The following is an 18,218-nucleotide window of genomic DNA, read 5'->3' as shown; positions in this document are numbered from 1 at the left end:
CTTGGGGTGCAAGAGAAGAGCAACAAAATCCTATAAAACTATGACTTTTGCTGCAATGTCCTGGCAGGTCAAAATTGTCTTTCTCAGATCAGAAGGAAGCTGCTGTTCTGGCTTGGATAAGTGCCTGGAAAGGGAGCTGTAACTCTTTTTTTTTTTTTTTTTTTTTTTTTGAGGGATTTACCCCCCCTCAATTTTTAATTTATACAGTGACATTCTAAATACCAGATTGTTCTGATTCCTCTTTTGCTTCCGTTTCATGTACACATTCCTGTCCTTGTGTTTATTCCACGTGTGTGACAGCGTCTGCAGCACATGGATGAGGTTATGGTTTTCATATCACCTCCTTGTCCTGCCTCTATCTCCTGCAATCCCTGGGGTTTTGGAGAGCTGCTACAATACTTACACTTCAGCAGTTTTTCTAATTTTTTTTCACCTGCCGCCTGCGTGTCAGTCTGCTTTTCCTCCTTTTTGTTGTGCAACATTTTGCCACAGTTTAGAGTGTTTTAAAACCAAGCTTCCTACTTTTTTTTTGGTAAAGTCATCAAATTGACATTTTTCTTTCAGATTGTTTCCTGCAGAGCCCTGAGTGATTTTTTGCCTTTGTCTGATGAGTCAGCACAACTGTTGAGTATGTGAAGCTTCGCTGATTGCCGAGTTCTGTTTTGCTGCTCAGTTTTTCAGTTAGCCCTTTAGCTGAGAGCACTTAAATGCAAAGTATTGCAACTTGTGATGCACTCGCTGGATCTCAATGCTGAGTTGGGTTTATTTCTAATTAAGATTTTAGATGGTCGCCTCTAGGTGCTTGTATGTGAAAACTGCCTGGAGAAAGCCGCTGCCCTGGGTACGATGTGCTGAAGGAGATAATTCTTTGTTAGGTCTGTGATTTTTAAGAGTCTTATTTAATTTTGCATGGATTCAAGTGTTTGAACATGCTCAGTGCTGCTGCTGCTGTATTTTTTTCCCTCCTCAGCCTACTCAAGATGTTAGACCCAGCTTTAATTTTCTCAGTTTCCTATGATTCTCAGTTAACCCTCTTTTCAGGAAATCGGTGGCTTCCTGCAGGCTATTTGTAGTTGCTGCTGGCCAGCTGAAGCGAGGTGATGTCTATGCACTGAAATATGATGAAAACCACAGAAAGATTTGTTTGGCGCTACCAGGATGAGGTTTTTTTGAGACATTGTCGAGGTGAAAGCCCATGGCAGCAGCACTTCATTAATCTTATTTACTGGTGTTTGAAGAATATCTGATATTTTTGTCTCTTCCTTCATAAGGGAAATCTAATCTCCACTAGAATTAGCCTTTGTAATAAGGCTCCTCCTTGATAAACGAGTAGACAAATATTGGGGCCTTGCCACCGAGGGCTTTATCCATCCCTGAGATAAAGCGGTTGGGCTCAAACGTAGGTTATTTATGCACAGAAAACAGACTTATCAGCATTCCTGAATTGTCCCTGTTGCAGAGACCGGGCACTCCTGCCCCAAAACAAAGCCTCATTTAGCTCGATGGCTTCTTCCCTAGCCCAGGAATAAAATATTTTCCTGTTTTCCCGCGTGGCCGGTATTTCTGGCGCTGCCTATGCAGAAAAAGCGTAAAGAATCTGCTGTCTGTGGGCAGATCCCACACCAGGCCAGGGCTTCCAGCGCTGTGCTGAAATAAGTGCAGCCTGTTCCCTCGGCGCCTACACGACCTGGAGAGGAGGAGGAGGATGGCAAGGGTCAGGAGCAGATTGTTGCCCTTGCAAATGAAACCTCTCATCCGTCCTGCAATCCTAGAGGGGATCCTGGAGGTTCAGCACTTTTTGCCTTGGAATGGAACGAGTGAGTTAAGCTGCCTTGGAGCTTCAGTGACATACAGGGTTGGTGTCAGAAAGTGGCTGGTGTTGGAAAGAGAGAGAATAAAAATTATCGTAAGTGGGATTCTTCTGAAGTGTCTTTTTGACTTTCCAGAGTGTTGGTCATTGCGATGTGGATTTTTTTTTTTGCTTTTTGGGTGAAAAAAGTGGAGGGAAAATTGCTTCCAGAGGTGGTCTTGCAGCTGATGGCAGGGGGCACTAGAATAGAAATGGCAGTAGAGTTAATAGATGGAGGAGGTTTCTTCCCATCCTTTTACAAAATTCCTGTTGAAGCATTGTGTTATGGGGGAATTCTTTGCAAAATAAAGCCAGGACACCCCTTAGAGAGCTCCCCTTTGTTAACCTCTTGCAAAGCCAGCCCATGACATGGCTATGTTCAAGATGAACAATCTGAAAAAAACATTTGAAGTTCTTCATCATATTACTGGAGATGAAGTATTTATTCTCACTTCATCCTATTTCTACATTAACTCATTAACTGACCTTCTCTGCTTTGTATTTCTCCTAATTAGTATTTTCAATGCCCTAGTGGACAGTTTGGTGTCTTCAATGCTCATCTGATCGAATAATTCTCTGTGTTGGTTTATAAAAGTGCTTCCATTTGCACTGGCTGTGGTGTGGAGTGAAGAGAACCTCAGAGACACAACGGGATGTTGAGAGAGAGGGGAAGGGGATGTAGGAGGCTGTAGTTGGACAAAATCAGTCCAGATCAGCATTTGTAGTCAAGTGGGACATACAACGTAGTCATCAACTTGTGTAATTTTGGTGGAGACAATTCAAAGTTCAATTTGAACACTTCATAAAATATCCATATGTTAATTTTGACAGCTTCTGTGTGTCTGGGTCTTGCTTGGTTTTTCCTGTCATTCATGCTCCTGTGAATGTTTGCCAGCAGAATTCATGGGACTAAAACTTCCTAACATCTGGTTGGCCTTGGTCCAGTAATCATCTGCCTGTGTTTTTCACCTTAAACCTGAATGAGTGAGCACAGTCCTTAGGTATGGAGAGCATGAATGCCCTCCTTTGGAAATTTCCCTAAATCTTGATGTCATGATTTGTAGGTGTCTCAGCCTGACAGGATTTCTGGTGGTTGGTGTGATGGGCACCCACTTGACTCATTTGGACATGTTAACCCGATTTCTACCAGCCTGATCCAATGTCAGGGTCCCACCATGGACATGTTCAACCAGAGTTTTGGCCAGCTGCTCGTTCTGTTGGCACATGAAGTGTAAAAAATACTTGCCATCCCTAAAAATGTTTTGAGTTGGCTGGTTGTCTCCATCATAAGCCCACCTCAGTTTTGGGTTTCCTCATTCCCAAACACAGAAAGCAGTGACCAGATGATCACAGGGAAGGAGTGTTGGAGGATGTGACCTCCTCTTCAGGAACTTGCTGTCCCTGTTAATTTTTTGGCCCAATCCAGTGCTTCTCATTTTCTTCTGAAAAACCAGCTGGTTTAACTTCCCCTCGCAACACCACCCAAAAAAACCCCAAACCCGGCAGTAAAGGACAACCTGAAAGGAGATGTCATGGAGTGCTGTGGCAAGGACCTGCTGGGATGCAGTTAATTTTTTTATAAAATCAAATTAAAAGCATGTTTGCCACAGCTGCTCATTGGAGAAGCTGTTTTGATTTATGTTCTTGCATCTTTTGCTTCTGAGATGAGACCCGGCATGGCAGAACGATGAGGTTCGGGGGAATATGAGCCAAACAGATGCACTTCAGAAAATGAAACTTCAATCTTGGATTTACTTAGCTCATTTCCTGGTGTCATTACCTTTTCCTGATGATGAATGTGCCTAGTTGTGGGATCCTACACTGAATACATTTTGAAATGTTTTTTTCACGCTCCCTTCTGTGGATCTCATCACACAGCCGAGTTAATCCATTTCAGGCAGTTTCATTTCCATACCATATGTTCTTCAAGGCGTTCTGGAGGGATAATTATGTGGATATAATTTACTTTCCTTTGTCAGGCCAGGATGTGCTCTGCTTTTCAGGTACAGGGGGAGGCACACGTGTCTTGTTGAAGTCTTGATGACTTTCTGAAAGTTCCATCTCCTGTTGTCTTTTAGAGGAGTCAGGAAGGACAAGCATGAGGACAAGGAGATCATGTACTCACTCCAGAGTGTTTATTAGACTGACTTAACACCCCATCCTGCTAGTGGGATGTTTTCCTTAAAGATCAGCCATCATTTCCATAACATTAATTATTGGGGAAGGTAGGAATGTAAATATTGTGGTGAGTTTAAGGGATTGAAGATCTTTCCTGCTCAAATCCCCCTAGCTAAGTGTTAATGTAAATTATAAAAGTGATTTATGTACTCAGAGAATCTCTTCTGGGTTTTTTCCTATCTAACAAATAGTGAAGAACAAACTCAGCTGCAATTGCAAATGCCTGCAAAGGCTTCACTGGTTTACCCAAATTACTGAAGCAATGCACTGAAGTAGACAAATTTAGCAGCATCTGGATGGCACCGAAAAAGCTGAAACCTTCATTCTTGAAACAAATCTGTTTCACCACTGTCTTTGAGCAAAGTTTGTTTCAATTGGTTTGTCTTAGAGGTGAACAGGTTGTCCTTGGACTACAGATGTGACTGAAGTTTGGAGGAAAAAATATACTCAGTTGGATTATTTGGTAATTTAGGCTAGGAAATCTCTTCCTTGCACACACTTCCATAGGGTTTGGAGTTTTTTTTAACTAAAATTTGTTTTTTTAAATGATTAATAAAGCCCTTAATAAAGCCAGATTGAATGCAAACCAGAATGCCAGTATATTAACTTGACAAAACAGTGCAGCAAGAACACTTGTTTCCCACACAGGACTTATTTTTACTGCTTTTGTAGAAATTATGTCCTTTAATATAAATTAGGAATTTGTGGCTGTAGTAGAGAAGAAATGTTTTGAAAATATGTCTGCTGATAATTTGCATTATAAAAGAGACAGAACGATTAAAAAGGGATGGTGTGTAATGGATGGTGTCCCTGCCCATGGTGGGGTTGGAATGAGATCGTCTTGGAGGTCCTTTCCAAGCCAAGCAATTCTGGGATTCTCTGATCACTGGGAGCAGCTTTATTCCACCAAATCCATTGCTGTATTTTAGGCTATTGAGGCTGAAACCTCTACATAGTTGATTTCAGGACTGTGGCTGGCATCTTAGTGATACAGGGATAAAGGTGAAAAGGGAGACTTGCAAGGAGGGATGTCAATGATTAGATGATAAATCAGTGAATTCCTTCAGTGGTAGCAGTTTGGAAGATGGAGATGCAGCCTGTTCTTTCTTCATGGCAGCAGGAGAGCCTGGGGTGACTTTTGGTGAGGGGAATCCCAAACCAGCTGGTTATGGAATGTGAGGACAAGGAACTTGGTCTTGTCTTCCACTCTTCATTAAAATAAATAAAATTTTAGAAATCCCCAAACCTCTATTTCAGAGAAACGTGTTTTAAAAAGGGCAACAACCAAAATCCCTCATCCATTAAAAAATTACCCTTCAAACCTCATCATCCTTTAAAGGTCAGGGGTTAAGCATGTTTAAGTCAAATTGCTGATGAGTTTTGCCGTAGATTTCATTGGAGAGGCTCAAGGAAAGTGGAAAATCCCTGAGGCTCAGGTGTAAAGTCAGCAAGGACAAGCAGGAGTAGAACGATGGGTTCCTCTGTGTCTGTCAGACCCCAAACACTGACAGCACAAACACATTTATGTGCTTAAATGTCTGGGAAACTTTGGTTTGCTTTCTGCCTGCAGCCAGGGTATAGACAAGGATAACAATCCTAGGCTGTTTTTCTGCAGAAAGGGACTTTTGACTGAGGATCAAAGATAGCATAGGGTAGAACACAAGTTTCCTGTCCTGAAAAGTCAGCTGAATCTCAGGTTTCGGGTCTGAATTGTGGTCTGTGACTCCTGTGCTCACCATATAGGGGGACTTGGTATACTGGGGACAGAATTTTATAGGGTGGTACGTGAGGATGGGCCTACTGTGAACAGAAAGAATGTTTCATATCATTTTATGTCTCAAAAAAATCCCAAACTAATACAGACACTGTGAAAATAATCAGGGATGGTAAAGAAATCAGGTCTGTTTTGGTCTCGTCTGAACAATGAGCAATAACCTGGCATTCATCTGACAAACCAAGACAAGTCCTCCAAACCTTTCTGCTGAGATCCCTGTGGCATAAATTCCTTTTTAGGGCACTTTGAACTTTTCCTTAGTGTATTTTGAAATTTACAGGGGTGACACACCTGCACATTCTTCCCACCGTGCTCATGCCAGCAGCTAACCCCGGGAGCTTGAGATGTGTCGGACCCACGCTGTGTCTTCCCGTGGCTGATGAGAGCTGAGAGGTGGCATCTGCTCCAGACACTGCTGGCTGCAGGGCAGCACAGGGCATGGATTGTTGGGTGTCATGGCCCCAGGCACCTGCCTGTTGTGGCAGCCTGCTGTCCTAATGTTTCTAATTCTGCCGGTGAAATGGAATGGAAGTAATTCCAAAACCCAATAGGTTGAATATTCTGGGTTTTTTTATTCTATTGCTGAATCTCCTTTTCGCCCCCCACCCCTCCCCATTCCATAATGACCTTGCTTTGCCTCCAGCATGAAAATTGAACTAATTTTGTTGACTTGTCTTTTTAAATACCCGTTATTGGATTTGCCCGACCTCTTTTTCTGCTGTGGAGAGTTGTGCTGGCTTTGTGCCAGTGGAATAATTTGTCGTAATCTGAAAGCGTTTGGTTAAAAGGATTTGCTGGCCCTCTCCCCAAACTTCTGCTTTGCATAAAATGATTCCTGGGGAACTTTGAGGTGTGTTGGTAGTTCGGGAGATGAATGTTTTGAAATAAATCCTTTTGAGTATGAAAAAGATAAGACATGTGTACAGGACTGGAAATATTTCACCTGGAATATTTGCAGTGCGGTGAATATGAATTAAAGATTTAATAGCTTGAGAAAAGTAAATGGTGTAGTATTTTTAGGCAGGATTTTGGAAGGTGCTTGTGAACTTCAGGGGGAGGTTTGTGATAGAACATTGTATTTTAGTGTGGCAGAAAGTGTGGGTTCTCTTTTGTGATCAGTGTTGGATTCTCCTAAACGTATTGGAGAAATCCATATATTTGCTGCATGAAGACGTGCTTGTGTAAAACCACTGAGATCTGGATATCTGGAGGGCCTGTCATTCCCATCTCAGTTGTCCTTCATATAAATAAAAGGTGGAAATGAAGCCTCTTGTGTCACCTGAGCCTGTTCCACAGGATCAGCATCGCGTTTCAGTTTCTCCAGATAACGCACGGCTGACCTTGGCTGTGTCCTGTGCCCTCCTAGGGGTGGGAATGCCAGGTTTAGGAATAGTTTCAAGCTTGTGGAAGCTATTTGGCTGATCATAATAATTCTTAAAGAGCTTCAAGAAATGGAACTATTATGTTTATAACCAATTCTTCACTGTGACTTTGCTCACTGCAGAATTGTCTTTTTCTGTACTGATGGCACAGAAAGAATTGAAATTGTACTTAATGTTTTTTATTAAGGAAGAGGCTTAAAACCCAAGCGTGCTGCAGTTTTTGGAGGGATGTTTGTATCTCACCTCCTGTGTCAGGTGTAATCAATGGCTTTCTGCACTAAGATAGGGAGCTCTCTGTTTTGTGGGAAGGAGGTGCCTCTGCTTTCCCTTGAACACAGGAGAGAAAAATTGGGATGGACAGGCTGGCAAGTGGTGGAAAGTAAAAGGTGAGAGGGCCCGATTACTTTCTCTGGGAATAACCCAGCAACCAAAGCTTTTACTCCTTCGATAATTATGGAATCACCTCAGACATGTTCAAAGCCAAGATATCCCATGGGAGGCTTTCAATTTAGAACAGGTTTTGTAGGAAATAAGCATAGGAGTTGGAAAGGAGATGTTTTCACATTGCAAAGGGCACCCTGTTTCAGGATAAAGGGTGATTATCCGCCGCCTGCAATTAGGGAAAATCCGTCACCGGAGCCGCTTTGGGAGCGGCCGGTGGAAAATGCAGGAACAGATGTCGGAGAAGCAGTCTGCAGACCTGGCTTAGAGGAGCTTCTCTTTCTCCCTGTGATGGTTCTGCTTGGGATGGGGAATTATCTTGGAGATGTTTAATACTGGGCTGCTGCAATCTGTCATCCAATTTCTTCAGCCATCTGAGGATGCCTGACCTCTCTCTGTGCTCTGGGGCTGTTTGTTTTCCCATTGTTTTAATCTTCGCTATTTGAGGATGGACCAGATCAGAATTTCTTTTTCGTAGCAGTGCTCTATCCTAAAGAAAAATCATTCTTGCCAAAGGAAAAAAATTGGAAGGCTCACCCCCCACATCATACTCTGGATGGGAAAATAGTCCTAAAGACAAGGGAGGACACATGAAAGTACTGATAAAAAGCAAATTCATTGTGCTAATTTGAATATGCTCAGGTTTAACTTGTGCTCAGTGAAGCATTGAAATCATTCCAGTGCCAGTCCGGTGAATATTTCAATTTTTGCTGCTTGGTCTCTCAAGAAGCCAGACCTTCAGCTTCCAGATGAGATGGGTTTTTTTCCCCCAGAGAATATAATGAGATACACACTGTTATCTCAATTGACTTAATTGCTACCTTATTTGATATATACAGTGATTTATAGAGTAATTTTATTTTACAGAATGTGCTTTTGAATTTTATTTTCTTTACAGCCACATTTGTCTGTTCCCCAAGTTTGTGTGGAGCTGTATCCTGTCACTGGGAGAGTTGGAAGCTTCTACCCAAGTGCATCCTGATCTCAGCTGGGATGTTGTTCCATCTTTTGCTCCAAGTAGGGAAGATTCAAATGAAATGCCAAGTCAGTGTATGTCTTTGCTCCCCAGTGTCATCTTAATCCTTGTTTGTAGGTTCTGTCTGTCCTCCTTTTTGTTGGGTGGTCATAGGGGTGTACCTGTTTACGAGGTTTGGAAATCAGGGATGCTTTCCTCCTAATCCTATAGCACAATGTGTGGAAACCCCCAGAAACAGCATTAAATAACCCAGAGGCACCATAAACCACATGTTTATTACAGCAAAATGCTGGCTCAGAGCATCTGATGTAGATCCTTGATAATTTACTGCTTATTTAATTTTAAGGTGAATTATGACATTCCTAATGGATGTATTGCTTCCCTGATGCTGGTCATCAAACATCTCTGAATTTCTGCAGCCTCCAGTCAGTGTGTCTGATCCATCAGGAAAAGCAATAATGTGAGGACCTTAAGGAGGAGCTGGATTTTGCTTGTCCAGGGCTTCAAGTTCTGCTCAGCTGAGGCCCCACCTGCAGAGCTGCCTCCAACAGCAGGAGGAGGATGTGGAACTGCTGGAGCCGGTCCAGAGGAGGCCATGGAGCCCCTCTGCTCTGGAGCCAGGCTGGGAGAGCTGGGGGTGCTCACCTGGACAAGAGAGGGCTCCAGGGAGAGCTCAGAGCCCCTGCCAGGGCCTGAAGGGGCTCCAGGAGAGGGACTTGGGACAAGGGAAGTACTCATTAAATACTTAATTAAATCCTGCTTTTCTTTTTTTTTTTTTTTTTTTTTTTTTTTTTTTTTTTTTTTTTTTTTTTTTTTTTTGCTTCTCTGTCTGATATCAATGTTTTCAAAGAACTACAAAGCCTGTGTTTCAGGTAGCTGCCAAGAACTATTTTTAGCAGAGCTGTCAGCTCTAATTCAAGACATTTTTGGTACTTCTTGCATTGTGAGGCAGCTTTTGTTTTTGGTTTCAAGTCCTGATTCTTTCAGAACACTCTTTTTCAAGTTTAAAAGCCACTCTTGTGTTGTGGCATTTGCCTGACAGTTTAATTTTCAGATAGAATATATTGGTTTGTGGTTCATTTAAATCCAGCATCCTATTCCTGCTCTTGCTTGTAAATTATCATCATCTGTGGGCTGAATATTTTTATAAACATGGCCTTTAGAGGAAAATGACTATTTTTTTTTCTGTGAACTAGTTGCTGAAAGTCTTGTTTAAAGTATGACTCATCCTGTTTGGTGTTTGTTTTGGTTTTGGGGTTTTTTTGGTTTGGTTTTTTTTTTCCCTTTGTAAGGTAACTAAGCCAGATCTGGCAGAACAGTTTTAATATTATTTTCCCTTTGATCTTTGACAGCACAATTCTTAGTGCTCTAAGATCTATTCCTTGTGCTGCATGTGCTGTGCAGAGAATCTATAGCCTTAAATCAGTCTCTGGATAATAAAATCTTGCTCCTGCATGGACCAGGATGCTTTCATGTTGGTGCTACAGGATTTTCAGTAGTTTTACATTGGAAAGAAACTAATTTTGGAGGATTTGGAGCTGCTTGGTTTAAAGGAGTGGAAGGTACCTGTATGGTCTGGCTACAGAGATCAAATCCCTAAAATGTATCAATTATTTATAAGTTATTTATATTATTCTGATAGAATCTTTAGATTATTAAATATCGCTAAGCTGCTTGAGACACTGAACATGGAGAGGAGACAGATAAGAAATGGCATCACCTCTTATTTAATATGAAACTAAATCCAGGCAGGAGCAGTCTCTTGATTTCCTGACGACACTGCAGCTCCTGCTGCTGAGGGCTGACCTTCATTGAATGCAGAGAAGATGATTCTCTGTGGGGAAATGATTTCATCGCCCATGGAAAACGGGAAGGAGGTGCAAGGACGAGAGGCAGCTGAAGGGTGAAGTTAGGAGGATTGCCTTTGTTTAAGGAGGATTTAAAAGAATGAGGATGGGCTGGAGTGGAAGCTTTGGTTATTTTGTTGGGAAAATTCAGACTTGTAGCAGAAGAAACCAGCAGCTGCAGGGGCACATGGCACTGTGAGATTATGGACTCCCAAAAATAACTTTATTCCTGTTCAGATGCTTGAGAGACAAGCTGGACTGTAGTGTCACTGAAGAAGTAGGAGACTAAGCTGGAATACTGGAGAATTGGCCTTTTAAACTCTCATTCATTAACAGGTATGTCCTACCTAAAATGGGAAGACATAGGATTTGTCTGCTGCCCAGCCAGAGTTAATTTGTATGGTTCATTTTGATCTTGAACAGTAAATGTCCTGTCAGGAGGAAAGTTGGAATCTTCTTGGCAGAAGAGAAAGCTCTTCTGGATTTGTGTTGGTGGGTTGCAGGTAATAATTCTTGTGAAATGCAATAAAATTGTGTAGGGAACGCTGGAAAACTTAATTTGAAATGGACTGTTTGCCAAAAAGAGTTTTCTGTGAGAAGGCTTTAAAACCATCCCTTCCTCACTATCAGTCATGGTCCATAATCCTCCATAAAATGAGGAAAGGGAGAACATCAGTAACCACATTATTACATCTTCTCCTGGTGCTATTGCACTTAAATTTTACTTTGCTCCTAAGCTGAATTATCTTCTTCATAATAACTTCAAAGCTCCTAAGACTACAGGAAAAACATCTGAAATTATAATTATTTGATCAAGTACTCAAAAATAACACAGTGACATTCAATTATGTAAATTGTCCCTAATTTTATATTTTTAGGGAAATACAGTGTAGCTATCGTCACTTCCACAGTGATTTAATGTTTATTTTCCTGTGGCTGTGGACTCCACAATAAGCAAGGCTGAGAGGTGTCCGTGTTTGTCTTGGCTCCTGCTGGAAGTGGGTTGAGTTTCCCAAGGATAGGGAATGTTGAGGAAGGATCCATGCCGAGGATCTATGGGAGGACATGATTCTTTAACCCAACAAAATCCTTTGGCATGGATCTATATACTGATATTTATCAGTTTATTGATACATGCAGTTGATATAGATCAATATATATTTATATGGCAATATTCAAAATACTCTGCCATTTTATCATAAAGGTGAGAAATAACTTCTTTGTGATAACATATCATTTTTTTTTAATGAGCTGCCCTTTATTTCCATTATCTTTGGAAACTTCCTAATGCAGCGATTTGATGCATTTAGGTGCCAGCACAATGTATTTGTGCAATTCTTGGTGTTTCTGTAAATCCTTCTGCATTTTCTCAACTGTTATCTCAAGTGTGGTGCTTGTTGGAGCTGGAAGTGGTCCTGGAGTGGCTCCACATCCTTCAGCAAGCTTCCTTTTCAGCACGCCAGTCCTCAGCCTGCTCCCACCACCTTCACCAGTGCATTAAGAGGAGAAGGATCCCTTGATTTACCCAGGTTTTGTTCTCTGAAGCTCTTGAGCTCCTCTAGGCTAGAAGCACCTTGTGCTTAACACTGGTGTAATTCCTGAGCTCTCAAAAGGTATTTTCTGCAGCTATTTTGGGGCTGGGAGATGCTCCTCAGCGTGAATTCGTTTAGTCCTTGGCAATGTTGCTTACACTTCATATCCGTCATTTTTATCAGCTTCAAAAATGTTTTTATTGTAAGGGCTGCTGGTTTTCAGGCTCTATATGTGAAATTTTAGCTGCAAACTAAAATATAAATAGCTGGGCACATGATTGTAGAGCTAAAAGGTAGATTCTGAGTCCATTTACAGTTTCTGCAGCTGTCTGTGCTCTCTGGCTCTGCTCTGTGCCTGCAGCAGTGTGGGATTTGACAGGGATCTGTGTTTTTGGGATATCAACTCTACCACTTTGTTTCCAGAGAGGCTGAACTGCTCCGTGTCCACCTGTGAAGAGCAAATCCAACCAGTCAAGTTGAAAATGTGATATTTTGGCTGTTTGTGTGAACAGAATTGCTGTGTTGGTGGGGGATGCTCTGTCTGAAGATGATGCTGGAGCCTGGAGTTAATCCAGGAAAACCTGAAGGGGCTGTAAATGTAATTCTATCAGTTTATAAAGGACGGATTTTTCTTGCTGTTTGGAACAGGGTTGTCCCACCACTGACTACTTCATTAGTTATTAGAAGCAGCAAAACAAAATGTAGCAAGGATTTGTTTCCCTGCAGGGCTCAAAACACTCACAATACACCAGGCTCTTCCTTAGTCTCTGCCTTTTTGTTAATCCTTGCCATTCACTGACAGTTCTCCTTAGCCATATAGGGAATATAGGAGCAGCAAAGTAAGTTAAACAGGTTTTACTATTGCAGTCTGAGGGAGGATCCAGCAATTCCTTTTATTTCTTTAAATTTTATTTTTTATATTACTATTTTGTTGGTTTCTGGCCAAAAAAAAAAAAAAAAGCCAATGGAGCAGCTAGAGGATCCTGTTCTCTTTGTAGGGTCGTGTTTTGGGAGAACAGAAGTGCTTCCAGAAGTCAAGATTCAGTGACTCAAATCTGAAGCTCAAGAAAGAGGAACAATCCAGGCCAGGTTTTTCTTTGCACCACTTATTTGGGTTTCCCAGCATCAAGCAGAGATGCTGTGGTGGAAGTGAAGATGGGAGTCACTTCTCCCATGCAGCTGTTCCAGTCAAGACCTCACCAAGCCTCTTCGTAGTTTCTTTATTTAATTTTCATTTCTTTGGCACCACAGATGATGGATCTGTGCCTTTGGTAGCATCTGCAGCCAGTGAGGCAGGAGTCATGCAGGCAGGAGGTTCATTCACTGCATAGCCCAGGTCAGTTCCTTGGATGCTGACTCATTCCCTGTACAGAAAGTGCTTTGACCTCCAGGGAAAGAATAAGTGATTGTGCTCTTATTCACATCCTAATTCAGTTCCTCCTTCACCAGAAATGTTTGTAACATACTAGGAGTAACTGATTTCACAACAGCTTTTCTTGTAATTTTTTTAGTTCTTTTTTCTTTTTTTTTTTTTTTAGACAAGGAGGTGACAGAGTTACTTAAAGTGCTGAATAAAACTAAAAGACACAGGGAAAAACAGTGTGATCAAATTTGTCTCAAATTTTTCAGGTCATGGAAGAAGCTGTTACTCTCAGGAAAAACTTAGAAAATACTTGCAACCTATTTTAGTTCCAGTGTGGGCACCATTAGGAACGATTTACGTAGGGTGAGCTGTGCCACTGCTTCTTTTGTGTTGTGGGAATCCCCTTGGGGGCTGAGTAAGCATCTCTGGCTGTACAGGATCTTTACTTCCAGAAAAATTCCCTTCTGCTTGAGGCAGGATGGTTGACACTGTCCAAGGGTTGTCCTTTCATTATGGCTCTTGGTAATAACAGCCAAACCCCAGTTTACAAATCTCACTTGGACTGAGGACATTGAGGAGGTTTAACTCAAAATCACTTATGTTTGCAGAAAGTGGAAGAACACCAAATTTTTATGTTCACTCACATTTGCCTTGAACTCTGAGCAATACAAAGCAGGTTTAGCAAAGGAGAAGAATTTCTTTCTTTCAAAGGAATTGTGACCAAATGGAAAATTTTAAGGGGAGAGGAAAGAAGCCTCTGAAACAGATGTTTCATTGGGATGTTGCTGCCATTGCCTCTGTGTCTTCACTGTTGGTGCCTGCAGGGTTTTGTTTTGGCTCAGTGCCAGGTCCAGCAGGGTCCTGTGTTGCTTCTGAAAATGTGTCTCCACTTCTGCTTTCATTTTCTGTTCTAATTTAAGTTGTCTCACTGCTTTGGCATCTTGCTTAGGTACCTCAGTCCAAATAAACTGCTCTGAAATTCAGCCAAAAGACCTTCCTTCTATATGTGGACAATCCTGGAGTGCTAATGGGTATATTTTTCCCCATCCAAGCTTATCATCATTTAAGAAGTAAATTTGTATTGTGATTACAAATCAAGTTGAAGACATTTCTGCTCATTGCAGGAGGGTTGGACTAGATGACCTTTAAAGGTCTCTTCCAAAACAAACCATTCCAAGATCTCTGTAATGCTTCCAAATCTCACTTTTCCTGTGATAGAACTTTCATTCTTTTGGATGAAAATAATTTGCATAAATCTGTGTTTTGGGTACCACCACTACTGCACACGAGGTTCTTTGAGAGGGACCCACATAGGTGATTAAGTGACAATAATTACATTTCTCTCCCATCAGCAAACAGTGAGAAGAGAAAAACGTGGTGAGCTTGGAAAAGGAAGATGATAAAAAAAGAGGGTTAAGTGTTATGTAGATTCTGAAGGGAACTGACATGTGAAAAGGTGCAATGATAACCAAGATGTTGAGCTTCCACCTGGGTATTCCTCCTGTGTGTAGCTGGCACAGATGTGTGGGTCTGGTGTCAGTTTTGATGTCACTGAGGTGTTATTTTGGGTACCACGAGGCTGTCGGCTGCTACAGGAGAAACATCAAGAGAGCTCTTGTGCCCACAAATTCAGATTAAGCAGTGAAGTGTGTTTAGATTGGCAGCTTCTTTATCAGATTTTATAAGTTTATCGATACCAGGAATTACTGCCCTGCACAGTGTGTGTTGGGAGGTGCTGGTGGATGGATAAATCCAGGCTGTCCTGAGAACCAAACCCTGAGGATTGGGAATGGGGAGAAAGTTTCCCTGTTTCTGAAGTCCCTTGCCAGGTTAGGAGATGTTATAATAAACTCAGTGAACTTTGCTTCCAGAATTGCCCCTTTAGCAGCCTCAATGCTGACACTGATCCCTGTTTTTTCCAAATCATTCGGTATTTGGCAAACTCTGCACATGATTTCAAGCTTTAGCTGTCACAGATTATTTATGCTGGGTTTGGATGCTTCCAGTGGACAGTTTGTTTTGGATTTTTGCCACGTGCTGCTAATGCTGTCCCTGAAAATGAACGTATTGAGGCTGCTCTTTCTGAATGGGTATTAAACTGTGATCATATAGCAAAAGATCACATAGAATGTCAAAATCAACCAATATTTACCTGTTTAGTGTCTGTACAAAGTCTAATTGGTAATCAAAGTTTTAGTCTTTTTCTGTCAACCTGCTAATAATCAGATGATTATTGTCAATTTTATCAGGACCCTCTGAGCCTTCTCCTTGGTAATAGTAATTGATTTTGTATGTAGGAGAACCCAGGTAATACAATTAATTTGTAACCATGTTTGGAGATTGTGCTTTTTTTATGTTGGAAATAAAATTATATAAGTGTAGTAAAATTGAACAAAGTCAGGATTCAGGATTAATTTGAGAAGAATCTTCATTCAAACATAGAAAATGGAAAAGGAAAATAGAAAATATTAGGATGAAAGTATATGGTCGGGGGGCTGGAGCCCCTCTGCTCTGGAGCCAGGCTGGGAAGACTGGGGATGTTCACCTGGAGAAGAGAAGGTTCCAGGAAAACCTCAGAGCCTCTGCCAGGACCTGAAGGGGCTCCAGGAGAGGTGGAGAGGGATTGAGGATAATAAAAGGAGGGACAGGACAAGGGGGAATGGCTTCCCACTGCTGGAGGGTAGGGTTTGATGGGATATTGGGAAGGAATTCTTCCCTGTGAGGGTGGTGAGGCCCTGCCCAGAGCAGGTGTGGCTGGATCCTTGGAAGTGTTCCAGACCAGGTTGGATGGGGCTTGGAGCACCCTGGTCTAGTGGAAGGTTTCCCAGCCCATGTCAGAGGTGGAATGAGATGATGAGCTTTTCCAGCTCACACCATTCCATGATTCTGTGTTGACTTAAAATGGCATAAATGTTTCCTTTCATAGGTGTGCAGAGTCCATGAATTTTTGGCCAAAGTGTTCCCAGGAGTTTGCAGCAGACGAAAATGTATAAATGACTGAAGTGTAGCATCATTTTTATATATTCACCTATAAATGTAAGCATGTAGTAACTCAAAATGCCTTTAATTAAAATAGTGCATAGAGCAAGTATTGATGGGTGACACAATACAAACTTTGTGTCATTCTTTTCACGATCCCATTTAATTTTTCATGTCTAAATGCAAAAATATTAATTTTTCAAGTAATAAAATAGCTAATACAACAGCCTGCAGGAGTGGTTGTCGTTAGGAGAGCCTTTCTCCCTACATATGCTAATTACCTTAGGATGGATATTTCATTGCATTATTTTCTCCAAAATGCTTTGAAAAAGCTGACTGCATGCACAAGTTGTGTTGGACTCTGAGCCAGGGTCAGGCTCATGTACAGCAGGGCATAGGAGACCACAACCAATTAACTTCATTAACATTGCTTTGACCTCCCTCAACACTCCAAGCCATGTCTGAGGTTGTTACCAGTAAACCCTGTGGCACCCCTGGGATTTACAAGGCTCGAATTAACACCCCTTTACTTTCTGATCTCGGAAGCTTCTGGTCTTTGAGTGGTTTTGTGGGGGGGACTTGGCTCTTCTATGTCCCCAGAGCTGCTGAGGCTTTTAGCATCTCCATGGGGTTCATGCTTGGCTTGCAGCCCTGCTGGATTCAAGTTGTTTGGATGTAGAAGACACAGGTGTTTGTTGTTACCAATTCCATGCAGAATAAACATATCTCGAGATGTTTGGGTGGGTGGGGTGCAGTAGCGTGGTGCTTTATAGTGTATTTATTGAGTGTGGAGGAGGGAGGAGGCAAGGTCAGTTTGCTCAAGGTAAGCAACTTAAAGTCCTGTTTGCACTTCTCACGTGAGTCAGCAGTCTTGGATACGCTCTGATAACATCAATAAAAATAGCCAGTCCTCTTGGCCTCAGCTTTGAAGTAAAATCTGGGTGAGGAATTACTGAGCTTAACTATAGTGGGGGGGTTTGTTCACCCCTTCTTGATGAAAAGCTGATGCTGGAGTTGCAGAGCTACACAAAGCAAACCCAACCCAGCACTTCCCTGACATCATCCCTGTTGCATCTGTGCCTGTAGTAAAGCCATAGGAGAGCAGCTGGAACACTTCCCGGTGCATAATGTATGTCCTGCTACCAAGCACTGCGCCGTGAATCTCTGCCAGATGTATTTCACTGGGACATATTCATTTCTGGGCTTTGAAGTGCGCGTGGCTGGGGATAATATACTTAATGAAATATTGGAGCGAGAAACAATACAGCATAAAATAGTGCTGTTCATTTGGGGGCCTCAGTAATGAAACAATTCTCCAAATCCCAGCCTTGGAGTGGATGTAGGAGATGAGGGTGGCTGTACTTGGACTAAAGGTCCTGGATCTGGAAACCTGGGGGAGACTGCAGGAACAGGGTGACCAGTGAAATGCTTTCCCTGAATAGTCTTGTCAGCATCAAATATCTGAAGTTCCCTAAACCTGTTGTAGGTTTTGACTTCATGTTTTTTTCACCCTTCTTGAGCATTTTGTTGATGCCAGGAGGGAGCTGTCATAGTTGTGAGGTCTTGCTCCAGTGGGGCAGTGCTCAACAAAAAACTCAACATTGCAAATAACATTAACATGTGTGTCATGTAAACTTTAATCTGTATGAAGTGTCACTGCCACCTGATTGCCCAGATCGTGGTTCTGAGGGTCCTGCTTTTCTCCCTAGTTCCATTTCATCTTTCTTTTGGAGTAACTCTTAACATCTTCCAGGGCAGTTTGGAGTTTGCTAGAACTGGTGAAGAGCTGGGGCCCTTTAACTCTGAATTTGCTTTTATCTGGGGCTGCTGGTGGTGTTTTATCTTCCTGTAGTGATGAGGTTTGAGAAATCAGCTGCGCATTTGATGTTTCATTGCC

General features: G+C 42.0%; 1 protein-coding gene across 4 annotated transcripts in view; it reads left to right on the top strand.

Annotated features, from left to right (window-relative positions):
• MYO9A (myosin IXA) overlaps positions 1-18,218 on the top strand; it is a 173,821-nt gene that overhangs the window by 12,117 nt on the left and 143,486 nt on the right. The window lies entirely within an intron of this gene.

The sequence above is a fragment of the Pyrgilauda ruficollis genome, unplaced genomic scaffold (assembly GCF_017590135.1).
Source record: "Pyrgilauda ruficollis isolate IOZ18807 unplaced genomic scaffold, ASM1759013v1 scaffold23, whole genome shotgun sequence".
Lineage (NCBI taxonomy): Eukaryota > Metazoa > Chordata > Aves > Passeriformes > Passeridae > Pyrgilauda > Pyrgilauda ruficollis.
The sequence above is the reverse complement of the archived record's forward strand: the minus strand, read 5'-3'. Positions and strand labels throughout refer to the sequence as shown.